The sequence below is a fragment of the Haliotis asinina genome, chromosome 13 (assembly GCF_037392515.1).
Source record: "Haliotis asinina isolate JCU_RB_2024 chromosome 13, JCU_Hal_asi_v2, whole genome shotgun sequence".
NCBI lineage: Eukaryota > Metazoa > Mollusca > Gastropoda > Lepetellida > Haliotidae > Haliotis > Haliotis asinina.
In genome coordinates, this window is record NC_090292.1 from 40,821,763 (window position 1) to 40,842,676 (window position 20,914).

Here is a 20,914-nt window from a genome sequence, read left to right on the forward strand (position 1 = left end):
CTTGCAACTAGCAATGGGGTACTATGGACCTAGTTGACCCGTGTCCACACGGGGGTTTGAATGGCTCTTGGAGTTACCCAGATATTTATGTAGAAAGTGTGTCACACAGTACATTACACACTCATGAATGCTTATGTGATATTTCTGGTGGTCACAAGTCACACACTCGCCATTCGGGCTCAGGGAACATAAACAAACATCCAGGATAACTCAACTCATTATCCCCCTCGTGACCAGTGAACAACTTATAATGTCTCACAAGAATGAAGGTCCCTCCAGTGACCTTATCACCTGGTGGAGAAGAACGAAGATCTGTGTTGAACTGACGTAAGTTTCTAGAATCTGTCTGCTTTAGATATGTTTCTTGTAAGCAGATCGCAGATGGTTGAACATCCTGGTCTGGTAGAGGTTGTTCATGAATTTAATTTTAAGGCATCTGCAGATTCACTGTAGAATGGTCAAAGAAACTATTTCTTTGGGGGATTTATTGGGGATCTACCCTTGCCTTTTAAGAGGCCGACATGCTATGTGCCCTGTGGGTGATGTTTTCGGACAAATCCATGTCCTCCAACGATCGTGCCGATGTGACTTTAAATATTCACTCACTCACTCCTCCAACGTTCCAAATGTATTAAAAAGCTGGATCGTGTTTGTTGAACCTTTCGAGGAACTGCCACTTTCACATTTTTGTCAAGATTCACTTCTTGATTTCACCTTATGTTTTACTATGTCTTTCACGTTTGTTTGAGAAGCAGCTTATGATTGTATCCGTATCTGTGATATTCAAGTATTTTTACTGTCCAACTTTGACAGGAATTGCTCTTTAAAATGTTTTCATTTTTAATGTCGATCACTTAGTCCGACTGGAATCATTTGTTAAAAAAACGCACTAATTAATAAACAACACGCTGTGTCTATCTTGCTCTGCAAAATGTTTTCATTTTTAATGTGTAAATTGTTTTCGTCACAGTGTGGCTGTGTGAAATATTGCCGATGTGACGTTAAACTTGCTTCCCCACTCAAATTATGATTCTGGACGTATTTCTGAATTCTGAGTGGGTATTTCAGGTGACGGAATCTGATGGGAATCGGTATTTATCCATGTAAAGTTTGTCGGACAGCTTATAGACATTTTGGTTATTTTAGCTGTATCAGACGGTGTTCAAGATATGGAAGTTGCTGTGAGTTCGGATTTTGGACTTGTTTTTTGGCTTCTGCAAAACGTATGTCTTATGTAAATATTATTTTGTTGATTTCTTTTTGCTCTTTCCGAATGAGACACTCCTTGAGAAAGATGTGTGATTGCATTTGCAATTGTTGCACGTTTTGAAAGTGCTGTTGCAGTCATCCGTCCTGTAAGAAATCAGCTGAATGGAGGTGATCCATCAATGCCTTTGTTTTCCCATAGATACCGCAAAATGGTTCGATTTCAATGGCGTCATATCCATAGTTTCCCTTACGATAAAGCGTGGCCAGTACTGAAAAGCAAGTAAAAAATCTGAGCTCACAGAAACTTCCATATCTTGGCCACTGTCTGATACAGCTAAAGAAACTAAAATGTCTATAAGCTGTCGAACCAAGTGGACATGAATAAATTCCCGTCAGATTCTGTCACCTGAAATATCCACTCAGACTGCGGAAGTACTTCTAGAGTCATTCCGTATTCAGGATGCATCTATATCTAAGACATCTAAATCCCACCCACAATCTAAATCTGATTCTCTACTCAACCAGTTCAGTACTTTTCTGCTTCCCAATTGGAGGATTGTTTTTAAGTGATGTTCCAGTCATCGGTTGTGTAAGAAATTCAGCTGAACGGAAGTGTTTAATCACTTCTTTATATTCCTGTAAATACCACAAAAGGGTTCGATTTCAATGGCGTCTTATCCAGACTATCGACTACGATAACAGTAGCAGTAGATCAATGCCAAGTGGACAATTTGTTTTTTGGTAGGGTTAATATTTAGTGGTACTCCAATCGAGCTCCCGACCCACCACGGGGTATCACAAGGACAATGCCAAAAACAAGCACAACCTTGCAGCACCAAGGATACCCGAATAATCAACTCCAGCTGAAGAATTAAAAGTTTACTCATTCCACCAGATTGGCACATGAGCCGCAGCCTTCTGGACATACGACTGACTGTGGGAAAAAACATGAAAGTGTACATTTGAAATTAGGAAGTCCAAAAATTCGCAAATCTTTTAAAGACACAATTTTCAAAATATTTCAATATTACATAATGATATCCACAGTGCTTGGCGTGACCAACCAATTGTTTGAACCGTGTCCATTCAACCACCCATTTAGGTGAAGTAAGGGCGGAAGTGGTGTGTTGTGCAAAGGACTGGTGTTCCAAGCTCTCATTGTCCTCAGCCGTCACAATGCCTCAACCCACGGCAAACAGGTTGGTGGACCAAATATCGTCCCGGTCCCACAAATCGGGGTTGACAAGCTCTTAGCGTTATCCAGCACCCACCATGAGGAGGTGGCTTGTCATGGGTACCTGCTAATTACGCTTGAACAGAAAATAATTAAATAAATAAATACAAAAAAACACATGCCATACATACGGAAGCGTATTAGGGCCACGGTAAAAAATTTTTGGGGTGTCACTATCTCCTACGTAGGACATACTATCTCCTACGTAGGACATAATATCTCCTATGTAGGACTTACTACTTAGTATCTCCTACGTAGGACTTAGTACTTACTATCTCCTACGTAGGACTTACTATCTCCTTAGGATCAATATACTAGCACTTAGTATCTCCTACGTAGAACTTACTACCTAGTATCTCCTACATAGGACTTAGTACTTAGTATCTGCTATGGAGGAGTTAGTATATCCTACGTAGGACTTACTATCTCCTACGTAGGAGTTAGGAATACTATCTTCTACATAGGACTTACTATCTCCTACTAAGTCCTACGTAGGAGATAGTAGGTCCTACGTAGGAGATAGTAAGTCCTACGAAGGAGATAGTGACACCAAAAAACTTTTCACCATGGCCCTAATACGCCGCCATACATACAGAACTTAGTGAAGTTACCTATATTTCATAAAATATGTCGCATATATCGGACGCCGTTTACAGCATGAAATAAAAAAAAACAATCCAAAGCAGGAGCGATGACTAATATGAATTGTGTCTACATGCTGAAGATCAACTCTAACCCGAATCCTCACGGAGACGAACATAGAGTTGCTGAGAACCAATTCTGATATTAATAATCTCGGCAAGGAATTGGGTTAAAGTTTGTATTGTGACAATATTTCACATAATAAATTAGAAATGGTGAGCTCTGAGTTGAACTTCACCCTTGTTTGTGGTTTGATAAAGCAACAAAGTTGTGTTGACCCATACAGGGACGAAGTTTCCCTTCCATTTATGTTTGATGGAAATGACCACTTGCTCCTTAACATTAACAAATCTGAGTACAAATAAGTGGGTTGTGGATATGGTAAATGCAAAAGAACCATCGCAAGTCCATTTAATGGCACTGATTCTCCCAAGTCCAGTAATAGGTCTTGATTCTTTCAACGTAAATCCACCTTCTGCAGCCTCAAGGAGGTGACTTTCAGGGGTACCAAACATCTGTTTCATATAGACAGCAAGTCCAAACTTCCAGTTGTAGGCAAATATACAAAACATCATTGTGTATTTACAGCGTCTGCAAAAATACAAATATCTAAACGCAATGAGGTATTGAGCAGGAAATATACTTCAAAGCGTGTATCCTATCAATTTATTTAAATTCTACTTATGCTTATTATTTTGCAAGGTAGATTATTAAGTATCGCGGTCAGGCATGTACTGATCGACTCTAGGGATTTGTCCATAACAAGGACCAATATTTCAAATCCTCCTTGAATAACCATTTAATAGAATTCGGTCTGATTTACAAATAGCCCTTTAGATAGTTTAAACTGATACATTTTGACTCTATCATATATATGTTAAATTTCTTTATAATACAAGGTTGAAAAAACTATAAAACTGTTTCCCCCGAGGGGAGATATACTGAGAGAAACAAATACAGGATGACAGGAAAACCTGAAGACCGTGATTTTTGCCGTGATCCTTTCTTTTTTTCTCTCAGTGTGAAACCCACCACATCATTCGAATAACACTCGTTTCTATCACAGTTTTAATCGGAGGATAGTTCAGAAAGGCTAGTTTTATTCATTATGTGATGTGCAAGAACGTATTCCTACATACGTATTTATGTCCCCTGTTCTTTCCAGCTGGAGGTGATGTGGACTTTTGACCTCCCGGTAAGAGCGCAAGTGCATAACATTGCCTACAAAGGTCGGAATCATTTTAAATACAAATATGCAGGGAGAGGCGATACTTGTCAGACACCGTCCTGTGTCAATAGATGACCACAAATCTGTATTGGGGTTCCCAGGAAGAGGCACATTTCCCCACTTCATTTGTTTCTTCATGGAGTCACGTTCGTAGATGTAGAGCGTAATGATGTAATCCCTAACTTTACTGAGACAGTAGAAATGATTTGCAAATGAAGGACTCTAGGTCAACGATATCACATTATCAAATTCTTGAACCCATGTTGTTGCCCAGTTGTTTTTGAGATCTGCAATGATACATAGTTCGTGTTAAAAAAGTGCCATAACGATATGAATATATCAGAGCCTTGACCCTCGTTTGTGTTTCATAAATCTGAAACTTGTTTTAGTCACAAACGATGTGGTTGCAATATTGCTGATATGACTGAAGATAGAAGCTACTGAATCTGAAGCTACTCTCTCACTCTTGATAGTCGGAACGTCGTTTCCGATAGTGGCATGGAGATCAAAAAGTACTATTTCACCTAGATAGATCGGTCAGATCTACACTTGACTACTGTTGCTTAATCTGTGGTTCATGCCATCTGGCTAATCAAATCGCACAGAGCGTGATACAATTGCAATTCATTATCAATCGACTAGATAATGAGTCTCACTTGACACTCTCTTCGGAGGTCCTTCTTTGTGGTGAGTGAAGGGCATCGCCAACACTGTTCCCTAGTGTGAACCAGGGTAGAATAGGTTCTCAGCACCCCAACGCTGGTCACAGTAGCCGTGTTACTTTGCACTCACAACGAGAACGTTGCTCTTCACGGGTGCTCAAACAAGATATTAAAATGCATTAATTACCCAGCATTTGCTTTCCAAATTATTTCACAGAAGGGTATGTGCATCCCAGTCATTTAACGAATGTTGGGTTCCTTATGTTTGTTTGTTGTTCACCGCCTCTCTCAGTAACATTCCAAGCATATGGCTGAAGGTGGTGCTATAGTCTAGTGGTTAAAGCGTTCGTTCATCACGCAAAAGACCCAGGTTCAATTCTTCATGTGGGTGCAATGTATGAAACTCATTCCTGAGTCCCTGCCGTGATGTCGCTTTAAATATTGCTTAAAGTGACGTAAAAGTAGAGTCACTCACCAACACATTCATATGGCAGAACCTCAGTGTGAGAACATTTAAGTTACTTTAACTTATTAGTCCAGGAGGAGAATCTCAAAAGAGACCTAGAAATTAGATGTCGAAGCCTCCCTATTATTGATTACGTCTGACCATATTTTCAGTAAGTATGATATCTTCGGCTCATGGAAAGTTCTTTAATACTCTCAGGTTGTAGTATCAGTGGTGGTGGTCTGCGAACATTTTCAGTACTGTTGGTTTGCTGGCCAACAACAAGTAAAATTTAATGATTGAGAGATCCACTATTCTCAATCTGATCACTTTCATTTTGACTTCTGTGTATTGCTAAAGGATGTAGTGATCATATAACGTGTTTTCGATTTTGAACAACATCAAAATGGCCACCATTCTGGCTGCCACCTTGTTTCTTCGTGTACTTCCTTCTCAACATTCAAATTTACATGAAAATTGAAAACACTGAACACAGCAAAAATAACCTGGTTTCCGCAGTGCGGAAACCTGATGGAAAGTGGACTGAAACTTAAGTTTCCACCAAGAATCCAGTGAGTTTCCGTTCTTTTACACTGAGTTTCCGCAATGACGGAAACTGTCAATTACCCACTTTCTAAGGGTTTCCGCACGGTATCCGTTACCCATGCTCCAACAAGTTTCCGTTGAGTTTCAGTTAAGTTAGAGATCCATCAGGTTTCCGCAGGGTTTCAGTCACCAGGACTCCATCAGGTTTCCGCAGAGTTTCAATTACCAAGACTCCATCAGGTTTCCGCAGAGTTTCTGTTGCCAGAATACTTTCCACAGCATTTCATTTACTCGGGTTCACAGGAGTCATTCAATGTGTGTCATTGCATATAACATTCTTGTTACTCCTGGTTGGGAAAGACAATATAAGGAGTTTGTGTACAATCATCACGTATACATAAAGAAAAACAAAAGATACAATAAGATTCACTGTTTTATTTTCAGACAAATATGGATCAAACATATATCTAATAAATAATAAAAAGATATAGCACTAGATAACAGATCAATATTTGTCACTTATGACAAAAATATTTCTAAAAACATGCTATAACAGTTGCATCCCTTGACTCCCCCTGCACCTCCTCACGCTGACACAGAAAAACACACCCCAGTCAGTCAATGCTAAACATATAATAACACACACCATGCAATACAATACAACAATGAAATTAAATGCAATAAAGAACTTAGGTTACATTGAAAGTACAAAAAATGTATTTAAAGTAAATAAAGGTCTCTTGGAAAATAGATAAAAATTAAGATTGAATAAAATTGTATTAATTGAAATACAATCAGAATATCAAAACTATTAAAGTTTTACATTGAGAATAATTCAAATTTAATTGATCACAGATAAAATTACGTTCATGTGATCGATTAGCTATTTACTAGCCCACTTGGGCATCCTTGAGCGGATATCTCTGTCATTGTGGTTGGATGCCGCATCCTGGTCTTCATGTTGGCCTGGTGAAGTCATTTCCAAGGTAAGTATAGTTGAAACCCTTTCCTTTCGTCGATCTGGCCAGTCAATAGTTTTCAGGCTTTTCATGCGCAGTGCAATTTTCTGAAAAATAAACAAAAATCAATCAACAGATAAACCATAATGCCAAGATGGATTGCAAATTATTAAAAAGGAAGTGTCATGAAAAATTATTTACTTCATTAATCACCCCAACACAAGTTAAGCAGTTCATCACATTTAATGACATATCCTATTTTCTTATGGACACACAATCTGTTGCTCTGAAGTGACATGAAGTCACTGAAGTGTAATAACATGTTTATATATCACCATTAACTGACTTGATTCTTATGTTATGATTTATGAAATTATGATCTGAATCATGTGTTACATATCTTAAGAATGTAAAAAGCAATAATCCATAAACATTTTAAATGTATATTTCCGGAACTTAGAATCTGTCACACATTGTAATGAGAAGAATTGTTACATGTTATTATTCGAATAGATATACTTACGGATTTCATTCTTTTTGTTTTTTTGCTGCTGTTCTGTGTGACACTTTCTTTCCGGTTTCTTGTCTACTGAGATCATCACGCCTGTTCCGCCACACTCTACAAAGCGCTTCTGAAAATAAATGTTTAAAGTACTATACAGCATGTTTCACACGTTTTAGTTCATCTGTTAGGCAAAGGTATTTATATATGCCATGCTGGCTTGGTTACTGAAGTTAACATCCATAAATCTGTCTTTACACTATTATTTAAATCATTAACTATTTATAATGACAGGCAGGTGAGTGAAAATTACCTTCACAAGATCCTATTGACCATCCTTGGTCGTGATATAGTCACTTGTTTCTTTGACTACTATATTCATAGAGTCCTCGTCATCGGCTTTACTGAAATAAAAACAAAATGTCATTTTTCTTGCACTTCATTCAATCATGCATTCAACACAATGTCTAATTAAAATTAACGATCGTCAGTGAAAATTATACAACCAAGTAAACTGCAGATTTATATCTTTGAATACATATATTGTTCTGAAAGTTTACCATTTTGTAGTTAAATGATTTAAAATAACTTCCAAAAAGGCTAACCATCCTTTGTGTTATTTCGTGCAAATTCTATGTACATCCTGTTTGCCAAAGTTATGCAACCGGTAAGTGAACAACTGACATAAAGATCATGATAAAAGAAGTTTAGTTATATCACATGACATAACCTTGCAGCAATTAAGCATTGTAAAATCAAGGGGTCAGTTTGATGGCAATTTCACACAGGTGTAATGTTAAACTGATTTAGTTTACCGGCTATTCAAATCCATTTGCAAATGATACTTTCATGTATTTTTCATTTTGAGAAAACGTACGTAGGGAAGTGAATTAATGAAATATTCAAAGTGAAATTACCTAGTAACATGAGCACATACCTTCGATAGACAAGGGTGATCCTCCAGGAGCAGTCGTGTCCAGATTTTTCTCACAACAGCCTAAAAGATTAAATCAAATACGTTAAATATAACAGGTATATATATATGATTATGCTCAACACGTATGTATTAAATTATTGAAAAATTACATGAAATTTTAAATGTATCCTACGCAGAGCTAACAGTTTCTTATATGAATTTAGTGTTTGCCTCAAATAGTTCAGAAACACATCTGACCCCTCTGAGCGAATTTGGGGGTAAACAATTTCATTTCACTAATGATCCAGGATTCCATTTAATAAATTACACCGAAATGTTGCCATTGTAAAAGCCCATCATTTTTATCATTCTTTAAAATATATCTGAATTGGTGAAATACATCTTGCAATACCCAGTAAACCCATGAGTGAACCACTACATATGGCGGATCTTTTTGATGTAGATCGTAATTCATCCCCCCCCCCCCCCCCCACACACACACCTTTTGTACAAGTGTTAACCGAGTTGCAACGCTAAAATTTGCAAACTATTAACAGGAGCACTAAAATCAAAAATCTGCCCCTTTAAACTTAAATAAATACTTGTGGTTAGTACTAAGATAGTTACTTACAAATACAAGCTTGGTGTATTCTATACCATGTCGATCTATTGAAATGGAATATAAACAAACTTATTTTTCAGGCCTATTTTACTTAGATTTAACGATAACATTTAAAAATAATACCAGCGAAAATATACATTCGCGGGATAAACTTTATAATCTATCCGGATTTCTGTCATTAACGCAATATTTCTTTAAACGTTATTTACAATAAAATACCCTCGGTCTTACCTGACACATCCGAGGTACTCCGAGTTGCTCGCATCCGTTCTCTGCTTTCTTCTCCAAGTGGCGAATTCTTTCGTCGAGTGCTTTTGGGGAAAGTGAGGTGGCCATGGCAAAGTTTACACGACGCAGCCATCTTATGCTTAAAGTTTTGAAAAATAATTGCTAGGAAAACAAATTTGTTCCTACCCGCCAAACAAGATGGCGTCTTGCTAACACTCACGGGAATTAGACAGTTTTGTCATTGTGTTTTTTTAAAATAAATCTAATGTGACCATTTGACAGTAGATTTCCTCGTTCTACAACAAAAGAGGAAGGTACACCCTGTTGTGAGTTGTTTTGTTAACAATTAGATAGTCTCGCGTGGACGTGATCCTGTCGCCATTCGTTTATTTGTTTACATTGCCGACATCAAAGGGGAGTGTGAAAAGTGGAATTCAGCGGATTGAATGTAAGTACTCAAAGTGACAACAGTGAGCAGTTATGGTTTTAGCAGTCTTTTCATCACATTAGCGTCACTGATTGCTTTTTCTCAGTGTCAAGCATCAATATGTAGACCTTGTGATTATTAACAGTGATTAATTGTGAAAACATGTTCACCTTACTTTAACATGCCCGAGCGTCATGAGTCCTACTGATTTAGCACTCATGGGAAACTTTATTGTGGCAAATAAGTTATTTTCTAAAATACTGTCAGGAGAAGGTAGTATCCGGATATATTTCTGCTGGATGGACGACCCCCCCCCCCCCCCCCCCCCCCCCCACGTACCATGTAAGTAATTTACGCAACATGCACGGGGGTTAGAAATATTAACATTGTTTGTTCTTTAATACACCCAGATCTACTATCCCTATCTACCCTTTAAGTTATCTTAACTACTATTACTAATATAATTTGGTGATGTGTCACAATTTCTTTGAAACCTTAATTCATTTGTCAATGTGAATAAAGAATGAAGCACAATCCCACTGACCCTTTGGCTATGATTTGTACATGCATAATTTCTATAGACTATTCGTGGCACTTTCTGCTGCAGGGACACAGTTCTTTGTGGACATTGCGACAAGTAGTTGTCAAGAAAAACAGCCTAAAATCACGAGAAATACGTTTCTGAAATATGGTTGGTTTCTACAATATTTGTTTTAACATGGGTACCCAGAGATATTCCGCATATATGTCTTCGTTATATCTATTCATATAATCTGTACTCCAGAAATATTTCAACCAAGTCACATCATACATTTATTAGTTCATCAAATTATCTAGTATCTTATGTTCTGTGTCACTTCTGTGTATCCAGTTGTACCAGTTAATCAGTTTCATGGTTTGATATTTGTTTTATAACCATTAAAACCTTGTCCATCAGTACATGTTGCATGTGTTAGCCCTACAATGCATTATCATCACACCTCGAGTTTCATATTTCTGAAAGAATCGTTGTGTCAGTTATTTGATTTACAGATATGGATTGTGGACCAACAAACTCGGAGAATGATGCCCGGTAAGGGAATCTCTTTTATAACAATATTATTCATATAGCTTTATAATGAAGCTGACACTATGTTAATACATACAACAAACCTTTTTGACCTCACTCAAAGTGTAACTGTACATGGATTCAAGCATAATATATACATATATTTGAAATTCCAGGAGAAATACGGCTTTTCTGTCCTCACTGCCAGACGTCTGTTTCAAGAAAAACACGTTATCTCCATCTCCGTAACGACAAGATGTTTGTTAGTTTGTAAAGATTTTTCGGGTGCGTGACAAATGTTTCATCAGGTTAGTCATCAAAGAATTTTTAGATTTCACTAAATATCGAGTTTGCACTGTCACATTGCTACCCATGTTTAATATATTTAATGTATGTATCATACATGTAACTGTAATAACTGAAAGTGAGCAAATGGTAATACGTATTTAATATTTGTAATACATGTTATCTGCATTATCATATATATTGCTGTGTTTCATTCATTGAATTGTCTCTCAGTTGAATTGATCATTCAAACTGAATGTCCTTTTCCTTTCCAGACACTGACAGTGACCAAGATATTAACAGCACATTCAAGGTTTGCGAGCTATTACCACCACAATGTGAGAGCCTGACTGATTCGGATTCAGATGTTTCGCCAGATATTAACCAGGACTCGCATACACCAACAAACATCTACAGAAGAACAAAGCACTTTGTGTACTGGCTAGCTCGTCTTCATTCAGTGTGCCTACTTCCTGAGCCATGCTTGTGTGCAGAGATTTCTGTTACTCTTCTGAGCGCCCCAGTTTCTTAATACAGCGAATTGTGTACTACTGCAACTGCCCTGTTGCATTAAAATGTGAGCTTTTCTAAGAAATGAAACAGTTGGATCATAATATTTCCAGCGTTTTTGTTTTTTTTTTTTGTTGAAATAAATATGTAATAAATATAACAAGATAATACAACATATTTCAGCTTTCTAAACTAAGCGAACTCTCATTGTCATCTTCCTTGTACAGAAACCTAGCGGAAACCTACATTACCCAAGATCCACAAGGTTTCCGCAAGACCAGAAACTTACTCACTCCAGCTATGAAGGTTTCAGTAAACTGAAACTAAATGGAAACTTCCAACTACAGTTTCAGTTGACGGAAACATGACGGAAACTAAGACTTGTTAGTTTCAGTTGTGGAAACTATGCGGAAACTCTCATTGCGCGTTTCCTGAAACTGAAACCTAGCGGAAACCTACATTACCCAGTATCCATCAGGTTTCCGCAAGAATGGAAACCAAGTTATTTTTGCTGTGGAATATTTCTATTTACATCCGAAGTTGACACGTTTGATGTTGTTTGACACTTGTCTCTCTTAGAGTTATAGCTTGGGCACAATGCAAGTTGTATTTTGTGGTCATATCATGGTAATATAATGTTTTGCTGCTTTTATTTAAAGACAGATGTATTTTAGCAATTCTCCAAGTTATGGACATTTGAGGCTGTTCATTTACATATTGAAAGTTACTCTGCCATGTGTATGCATTCTGGGTAATCTGTAAAACATCCCAATAACTAGAAGTAAAGACCAAACAAAACAACGTGTTCTAGTTACAAACACAATGGTAACTTTCAATAGATACATCGCCACCCTAAATGTCCATTAAAAAGTCGGAGACTCGTTAAAATACCACTTTCTCAAAGAATAAGCTGTAAAACATTATAATTACCACGAAATGACCATATAAAATAACTTGTATCGTTGCCAAGTCATCACTCTAGGACAGACAAGCATCAACCAACAACAAACGTATCAACTTGGGATGTAAATGGGAACATTTTGTGGCTCATTTTAAGTAAATATAAATTCTGAGAAGGCAGCACACGACAAAACATGATGGCAGCCAAAATGACAGCCATTTTGCATTTTTATAAAAAAGCATTACAGGCCGTTTCAGGAGCCTAAAACATCACACTGACTGTAGATGTGTCTAACAGAATCAGTACTGGGGAGGCTACGATTTCATTTTTTCAGCTGCCTCCTCCTGGAGTATATATTTGAAAAACTGTGGTGTACTACCTTCTTTTGTGATGTTGAGTAACTGTCTATTGATCCATGGTTGCGTTGGCATTTTATTTATCCACTGCGTTTGTTCTCTGGAGGGAAAGTCTGGAAGGAAAGTGTGAATATTGTGTAAACAACCATATTCTCAACACGTGATGCACGTGGACACAGAAGTTAACCTCTGTGAACGTTTTCGAGATATCTCAATCCCTGCTGAAAAAGAGTTGAACACATGCTGAAAAATGCTTCCGAGGCAGAATCTCAATGAACAAACTGGAGAATTTTTGGGGATGATGGGAATGGGGAGACACCATTTGTCAAGATGGCCGAATGTTGGGTAAATCACGCATGTGGGACATGTACCATCAAACAGGTGGGAAGGTGGGATAGCAATGAGAACAGGGTGTGGTGGACTAAAATCAAAGGCACCAATACAAGATCGTCTCATTACATTAATGACACTACGCAATAGTTTCTACCAATGTTTATAATCGTTAAATATTTACACGTTTTAGGTAGATGGCTAACAGTACCTAAAATTGCTGAAGGGATGGTTTACATTTGACTAGAGAACCGTGCAGGAGACAGACGTATTACAGCATTAACAGCACCTTGTTTGGTGGTTTAACTTCAGTTGCTAGTGATATTTTATCATTTTATATTCAGTATTGTGAACTGATACTGTATTATTTTAATCTTCCTTGTAGCACCAGTGGAGAGAGACATCCTCGTGGTGGATGCTGGGTATAGAGCACCCCATTGCTGGTCCTAGGACCCAGTTGTTCAACCTGTTAGGATGTGCACCCGTGTCAGTGGAGGAAGGGATTCTGTTGGTTGAGGCCGTGTAAGCCAGGAACAGTGTTTGTACTACCCAACACACAGCATAGGCCCTAACTTCACATTGAGGCGTAGTAGAATGGTCCCGTTTCTATCAATCAGTCATGTCGAGCCCTGTGCATCACTCACATTTGCAAGTATTATGTTATGAACAATATTTTTACATTAGGTTTTGGCACCATTTAGTTTGTAATACATCACTTGATTTTGAAATATGTCCGATTTGAATTGCCTAGCGTCTTATACCCGGAAGATGTTGGCTCATGGACCAACCATGTATTCTGGTTTTGCAGGTTGCTTGTCTGGAAGTTCCTGAACCTGATGCAATCTGTTATAGTCACAAGATGGTTGAAATATTGCCGAAGGGGGTTAAGGACAGTAAAGTTGTCCTCCTAATTTTCGCTAACACTCACGGGAAATAGACAGTTTTGTCATTGTGTTTTTTAAAAATAAATCTAATGTGACCATTTGAGAGTAGATTTCCTCGTTCTACAACAAAAGAGGAAGGTACACCCTGTTGTGAGTTGTTTTGTTAACAATTAGATAGTCTCGCGTGGACGTGATCCTGTCGCCATTCGTTTATTTGTTTACATTGCCGACATCAAAGGGGAGTGTGAAAAGTGGAATTCAGCGGATTGAATGTAAGTACTCAAAGTGACAACAGTGAGCAGTTATGGTTTTAGCAGTCTTTTCATCACATTAGCGTCACTGATTGCTTTTTCTCAGTGTCAAGCATCAATATGTAGACCTTGTGATTATTAACAGTGATTAATTGTGAAAACATGTTCACCTTACTTTAACATGCCCGAGCGTCATGAGTCCTACTGATTTAGCACTCATGGGAAACTTTATTGTGGCAAATAAGTTATTTTCTAAAATACTGTCAGGAGAAGGTAGTATCCGGATATATTTCTGCTGGATGGACGACCCCCCCACGTACCATGTAAGTAATTTACGCAACATGCACGGGGGTTAGAAATATTAACATTGTTTGTTCTTTAATACACCCAGATCTACTATCCCTATCTACCCTTTAAGTTATCTTAACTACTATTACTAATATAATTTGGTGATGTGTCACAATTTCTTTGAAACCTTAATTCATTTGTCAATGTGAATAAAGAATGAAGCACAATCCCACTGACCCTTTGGCTATGATTTGTACATGCATAATTTCTATAGACTATTCGTGGCACTTTCTGCTGCAGGGACACAGTTCTTTGTGGACATTGCGACAAGTAGTTGTCAAGAAAAACAGCCTAAAATCACGAGAAATACGTTTCTGAAATATGGTTGGTTTCTACAATATTTGTTTTAACATGGGTACCCAGAGATATTCCGCATATATGTCTTCGTTATATCTATTCATATAATCTGTACTCCAGAAATATTTCAACCAAGTCACATCATACATTTATTAGTTCATCAAATTATCTAGTATCTTATGTTCTGTGTCACTTCTGTGTATCCAGTTGTACCAGTTAATCAGTTTCATGGTTTGATATTTGTTTTATAACCATTAAAACCTTGTCCATCAGTACATGTTGCATGTGTTAGCCCTACAATGCATTATCATCACACCTCGAGTTTCATATTTCTGAAAGAATCGTTGTGTCAGTTATTTGATTTACAGATATGGATTGTGGACCAACAAACTCGGAGAATGATGCCCGGTAAGGGAATCTCTTTTATAACAATATTATTCATATAGCTTTATAATGAAGCTGACACTATGTTAATACATACAACAAACCTTTTTGACCTCACTCAAAGTGTAACTGTACATGGATTCAAGCATAATATATACATATATTTGAAATTCCAGGAGAAATACGGCTTTTCTGTCCTCACTGCCAGACGTCTGTTTCAAGAAAAACACGTTATCTCCATCTCCGTAACGACAAGATGTTTGTTAGTTTGTAAAGATTTTTCGGGTGCGTGACAAATGTTTTATCAGGTTAGTCATCAAAGAATTTTTAGATTTCACTAAATATCGAGTTTGCACTGTCACTTTGCTACCCATGTTTAATATATTTAATGTATGTATCATACATGTAACTGTAATAACTGAAAGTGAGCAAATGGTAATACGTATTTAATATTTGTAATACATGTTATCTGCATTATCATATATATTGCTGTGTTTCATTCATTGAATTGTCTCTCAGTTGAATTGATCATTCAAACTGAATGTCCTTTTCCTTTCCAGACACTGACAGTGACCAAGATATTAACAGCACATTCAAGGTTTGCGAGCTATTACCACCACAATGTGAGAGCCTGACTGATTCGGATTCAGATGTTTCGCCAGATATTAACCAGGACTCGCATACACCAACAAACATCTACAGAAGAACAAAGCACTTTGTGTACTGGCTAGCTCGTCTTCATTCAGTGTGCCTACTTCCTGAGCCATGCTTGTGTGCAGAGAATTCTGTTACTCTTCTGAGCGCCCCAGTTTCTTAATACAGCGAATTGTGTACTACTGCAACTGCCCTGTTGCATTAAAATGTGAGCTTTTCTAAGAAATGAAACAGTTGGATCATAATATTTCCAGCGTTTTTTTTTAAATATGTAATAAATATAACAAGATAATACAACATATTTCAGCTTTCTAAACTAAGCGAACTCTCATTGTCATCTTCCTTGTACAGAAACCTAGCGGAAACCTACATTACCCAAGATCCACAAGGTTTCCGCAAGACCAGAAACTTACTCACTCCAGCTATGAAGGTTTCAGTAAACTGAAACTAAATGGAAACTTCCAACTACAGTTTCAGTTGACGGAAACATGACGGAAACTAAGACTTGTTAGTTTCAGTTGTGGAAACTATGCGGAAACTCTCATTGCGCGTTTCCTGAAACTGAAACCTAGCGGAAACCTACATTACCCAGTATCCATCAGGTTTCCGCAAGAATGGAAACCAAGTTATTTTTGCTGTGGAATATTTCTATTTACATCCGAAGTTGACACGTTTGATGTTGTTTGACACTTGTCTCTCTTAGAGTTATAGCTTGGGCACAATGCAAGTTGTATTTTGTGGTCATATCATGGTAATATAATGTTTTGCTGCTTTTATTTAAAGACAGATGTATTTTAGCAATTCTCCAAGTTATGGACATTTGAGGCTGTTCATTTACATATTGAAAGTTACTCTGCCATGTGTATGCATTCTGGGTAATCTGTAAAACATCCCAATAACTAGAAGTAAAGACCAAACAAAACAACGTGTTCTAGTTACAAACACAATGGTAACTTTCAATAGATACATCGCCACCCTAAATGTCCATTAAAAAGTCGGAGACTCGTTAAAATACCACTTTCTCAAAGAATAAGCTGTAAAACATTATAATTACCACGAAATGACCATATAAAATAACTTGTATCGTTGCCAAGTCATCACTCTAGGACAGACAAGCATCAACCAACAACAAACGTATCAACTTGGGATGTAAATGGGAACATTTTGTGGCTCATTTTAAGTAAATATAAATTCTGAGAAGGCAGCACACGACAAAACATGATGGCAGCCAAAATGACAACCATTTTGCATTTTTATAAAAAAGCATTACAGGCCGTTTCAGGAGCCTAAAACATCACACTGACTGTAGATGTGTCTAACAGAATCAGTACTGGGGAGGCTACGATTTCATTTTTTCAGCTGCCTCCTCCTGGAGTATATATTTGAAAAACTGTGGTGTACTACCTTCTTTTGTGATGTTGAGTAACTGTCTATTGATCCATGGTTGCGTTGGCATTTTATTTATCCACTGCGTTTGTTCTCTGGAGGGAAAGTCTGGAAGGAAAGTGTGAATATTGTGTAAACAACCATATTCTCAACACGTGATGCACGTGGACACAGAAGTTAACCCCTGTGAACGTTTTCGAGATATCTCAATCCCTGCTGAAAAAGAGTTGAACACATGCTGAAAAATGCTTCCGAGGCAGAATCTCAATGAACAAACTGGAGAATTTTTGGGGATGATGGGAATGGGGAGACACCATTTGTCAAGATGGCCGAATGTTGGGTAAATCACGCATGTGGGACATGTACCATCAAACAGGTGGGAAGGTGGGATAGCAATGAGAACAGGGTGTGGTGGACTAAAATCAAAGGCACCAATACAAGATCGTCTCATTACATTAATGACACTACGCAATAGTTTCTACCAATGTTTATAATCGTTAAATATTTACACGTTTTAGGTAGATGGCTAACAGTACCTAAAATTGCTGAAGGGATGGTTTACATTTGACTAGAGAACCGTGCAGGAGACAGACGTATTACAGCATTAACAGCACCTTGTTTGGTGGTTTAACTTCAGTTGCTAGTGATATTTTATCATTTTATATTCAGTATTGTGAACTGATACTGTATTATTTTAATCTTCCTTGTAGCACCAGTGGAGAGAGACATCCTCGTGGTGGATGCTGGGTATAGAGCACCCCATTGCTGGTCCTAGGACCCAGTTGTTCAACCTGTTAGGATGTGCACCCGTGTCAGTGGAGGAAGGGATTCTGTTGGTTGAGGCCGTGTAAGCCAGGAACAGTGTTTGTACTACCCAACACACAGCATAGGCCCTAACTTCACATTGAGGCGTAGTAGAATGGTCCCGTTTCTATCAATCAGTCATGTCGAGCCCTGTGCATCACTCACATTTGCAAGTATTATGTTATGAACAATATTTTTACATTAGGTTTTGGCACCATTTAGTTTGTAATACATCACTTGATTTTGAAATATGTCCGATTTGAATTGCCTAGCGTCTTATACCCGGAAGATGTTGGCTCATGGACCAACCATGTATTCTGGTTTTGCAGGTTGCTTGTCTGGAAGTTCCTGAACCTGATGCAATCTGTTATAGTCACAAGATGGTTGAAATATTGCCGAAGGGGGTTAAGGACAGTAAAGTTGTCCTCCTAATTTTCGCTAACACTCACGGGAAATAGACAGTTTTGCCATTGTGTTTTTTAAAAATAAATCTAATGTGACCATTTGACAGTAGATTTCCTCGTTCTACAACAAAAGAGGAAGGTACACCCTGTTGTGAGTTGTTTTGTTAACAATTAGATAGTCTCGCGTGGACGTGATCCTGTCGCCATTCGTTTATTTGTTTACATTGCCGACATCAAAGGGGAGTGTGAAAAGTGGAATTCAGCGGATTGAATGTAAGTACTCAAAGTGACAACAGTGAGCAGTTATGGTTTTAGCAGTCTTTTCATCACATTAGCGTCACTGATTGCTTTTTCTCAGTGTCAAGCATCAATATGTAGACCTTGTGATTATTAACAGTGATTAATTGTGAAAACATGTTCACCTTACTTTAACATGCCCGAGCGTCATGAGTCCTACTGATTTAGCACTCATGGGAAACTTTATTGTGGCAAATAAGTTATTTTCTAAAATACTGTCAGGAGAAGGTGGTATCCGGATATATTTCTGCTGGATGGACGACCCCCCCCCCCCCCCCCCACGTACCATGTAAGTAATTTACGCAACATGCACGGGGGTTAGAAATATTAACATTGTTTGTTCTTTAATACACCCAGATCTACTATCCCTATCTACCCTTTAAGTTATCTTAACTACTATTACTAATATAATTTGGTGATGTGTCACAATTTCTTTGAAACCTTAATTCATTTGTCAATGTGAATAAAGAATGAAGCACAATCCCACTGACCCTTTGGCTATGATTTGTACATGCATAATTTCTATAGACTATTCGTGGCACTTTCTGCTGCAGGGACACAGTTCTTTGTGGACATTGCGACAAGTAGTTGTCAAGAAAAACAGCCTAAAATCACGAGAAATACGTTTCTGAAATATGGTTGGTTTCTACAATATTTGTTTTAACATGGGTACCCAGAGATATTCCGCATATATGTCTTCGTTATATCTATTCATATAATCTGTACTCCAGAAATATTTCAACCAAGTCACATCATACATTTATTAGTTCATCAAATTATCTAGTATCTTATGTTCTGTGTCACTTCTGTGTATCCAGTTGTACCAGTTAATCAGTTTCATGGTTTGATATTTGTTTTATAACCATTAAAACCTTGTCCATCAGTACATGTTGCATGTGTTAGCCCTACAATGCATTATCATCACACCTCGAGTTTCATATTTCTGAAAGAATCGTTGTGTCAGTTATTTGATTTACAGATATGGATTGTGGACCAACAAACTCGGAGAATGATGCCCGGTAAGGGAATCTCTTTTATAACAATATTATTCATATAGCTTTATAATGAAGCTGACACTATGTTAATACATACAACAAACCTTTTTGACCTCACTCAAAGTGTAACTGTACATGGATTCAAGCATAATATATACATATATTTGAAATTCCAGGAGAAATACGGCTTTTCTGTCCTCACTGCCAGACGTCTGTTTCAAGAAAAACACGTTATCTCCATCTCCGTAACGACAAGATGTTTGTTAGTTTGTAAAGATTTTTCGGGTGCGTGACAAATGTTTCATCAGGTTAGTCATCAAAGAATTTTTAGATTTCACTAAATATCGAGTTTGCACTGTCACTTTGCTACCCATGTTTAATATATTTAATGTATGTATCATACATGTAACTGTAATAACTGAAAGTGAGCAAATGGTAATACGTATTTAATATTTGTAATACATGTTATCTGCATTATCATATATATTGCTGTGTTTCATTCATTGAATTGTCTCTCAGTTGAATTGATCATTCAAACTGAATGTCCTTTTCCTTTCCAGACACTGACAGTGACCAAGATATTAACAGCACATTCAAGGTTTGCGAGCTATTACCACCACAATGTGAGAGCCTGACTGATTCGGATTCAGATGTTTCGCCAGATATTAACCAGGACTCGCATACACCAACAAACATCTACAGAAGAACAAAGCACTTTGTGTACTGGCTAGCTCGTCTTCATTCAGTGTGCCTACTTCCTGAGCCATGCTTGTGTGCAGAGAATTCTGTTACTCTTCTGAGCGCCCCAGTTTCTTAATACAGCGAATTGTGTACTACTGCAACTGCCCTGTTGCATTAAAATGTGAGCTTTTCTAAGAAATGAAACAGTTGGATCATAATATTTCCAGCGTTTTTTTTTAAATATGTAATAAATATAACAAGATAATACAACATATTTCAGCTTTCTAAACTAAGCGAACTCTCATTGTCATCTTCCTTGTACAGAAACCTAGCGGAAACCTACATTACCCAAGATCCACAAGGTTTCCGCAAGACCAGAAACTTACTCACTCCAGCTATGAAGGTTTCAGTAAACTGAAACTAAATGGAAACTTCCAGCTACAGTTTCAGTTGACGGAAACATGACGGAAACTAAGACT

The 20,914-nt window shown here is 37.6% G+C and overlaps 1 long non-coding RNA gene across 1 annotated transcript; it reads right to left on the reverse strand.

The window, feature by feature from the left end:
• Positions 1-6,971: 6,971 nt before the first annotated feature.
• LOC137260487 (uncharacterized) lies at positions 6,972-7,819 on the reverse strand. The gene is made up of 3 exons (XR_010954758.1): positions 7,741-7,819; positions 7,449-7,557; positions 6,972-7,032 (listed from the first exon to the last, which is right to left on the reverse strand). It is a non-coding gene; the product is annotated as an uncharacterized lncRNA (long non-coding RNA).
• Between the last annotated feature and the right edge of the window lie 13,095 nt (positions 7,820-20,914).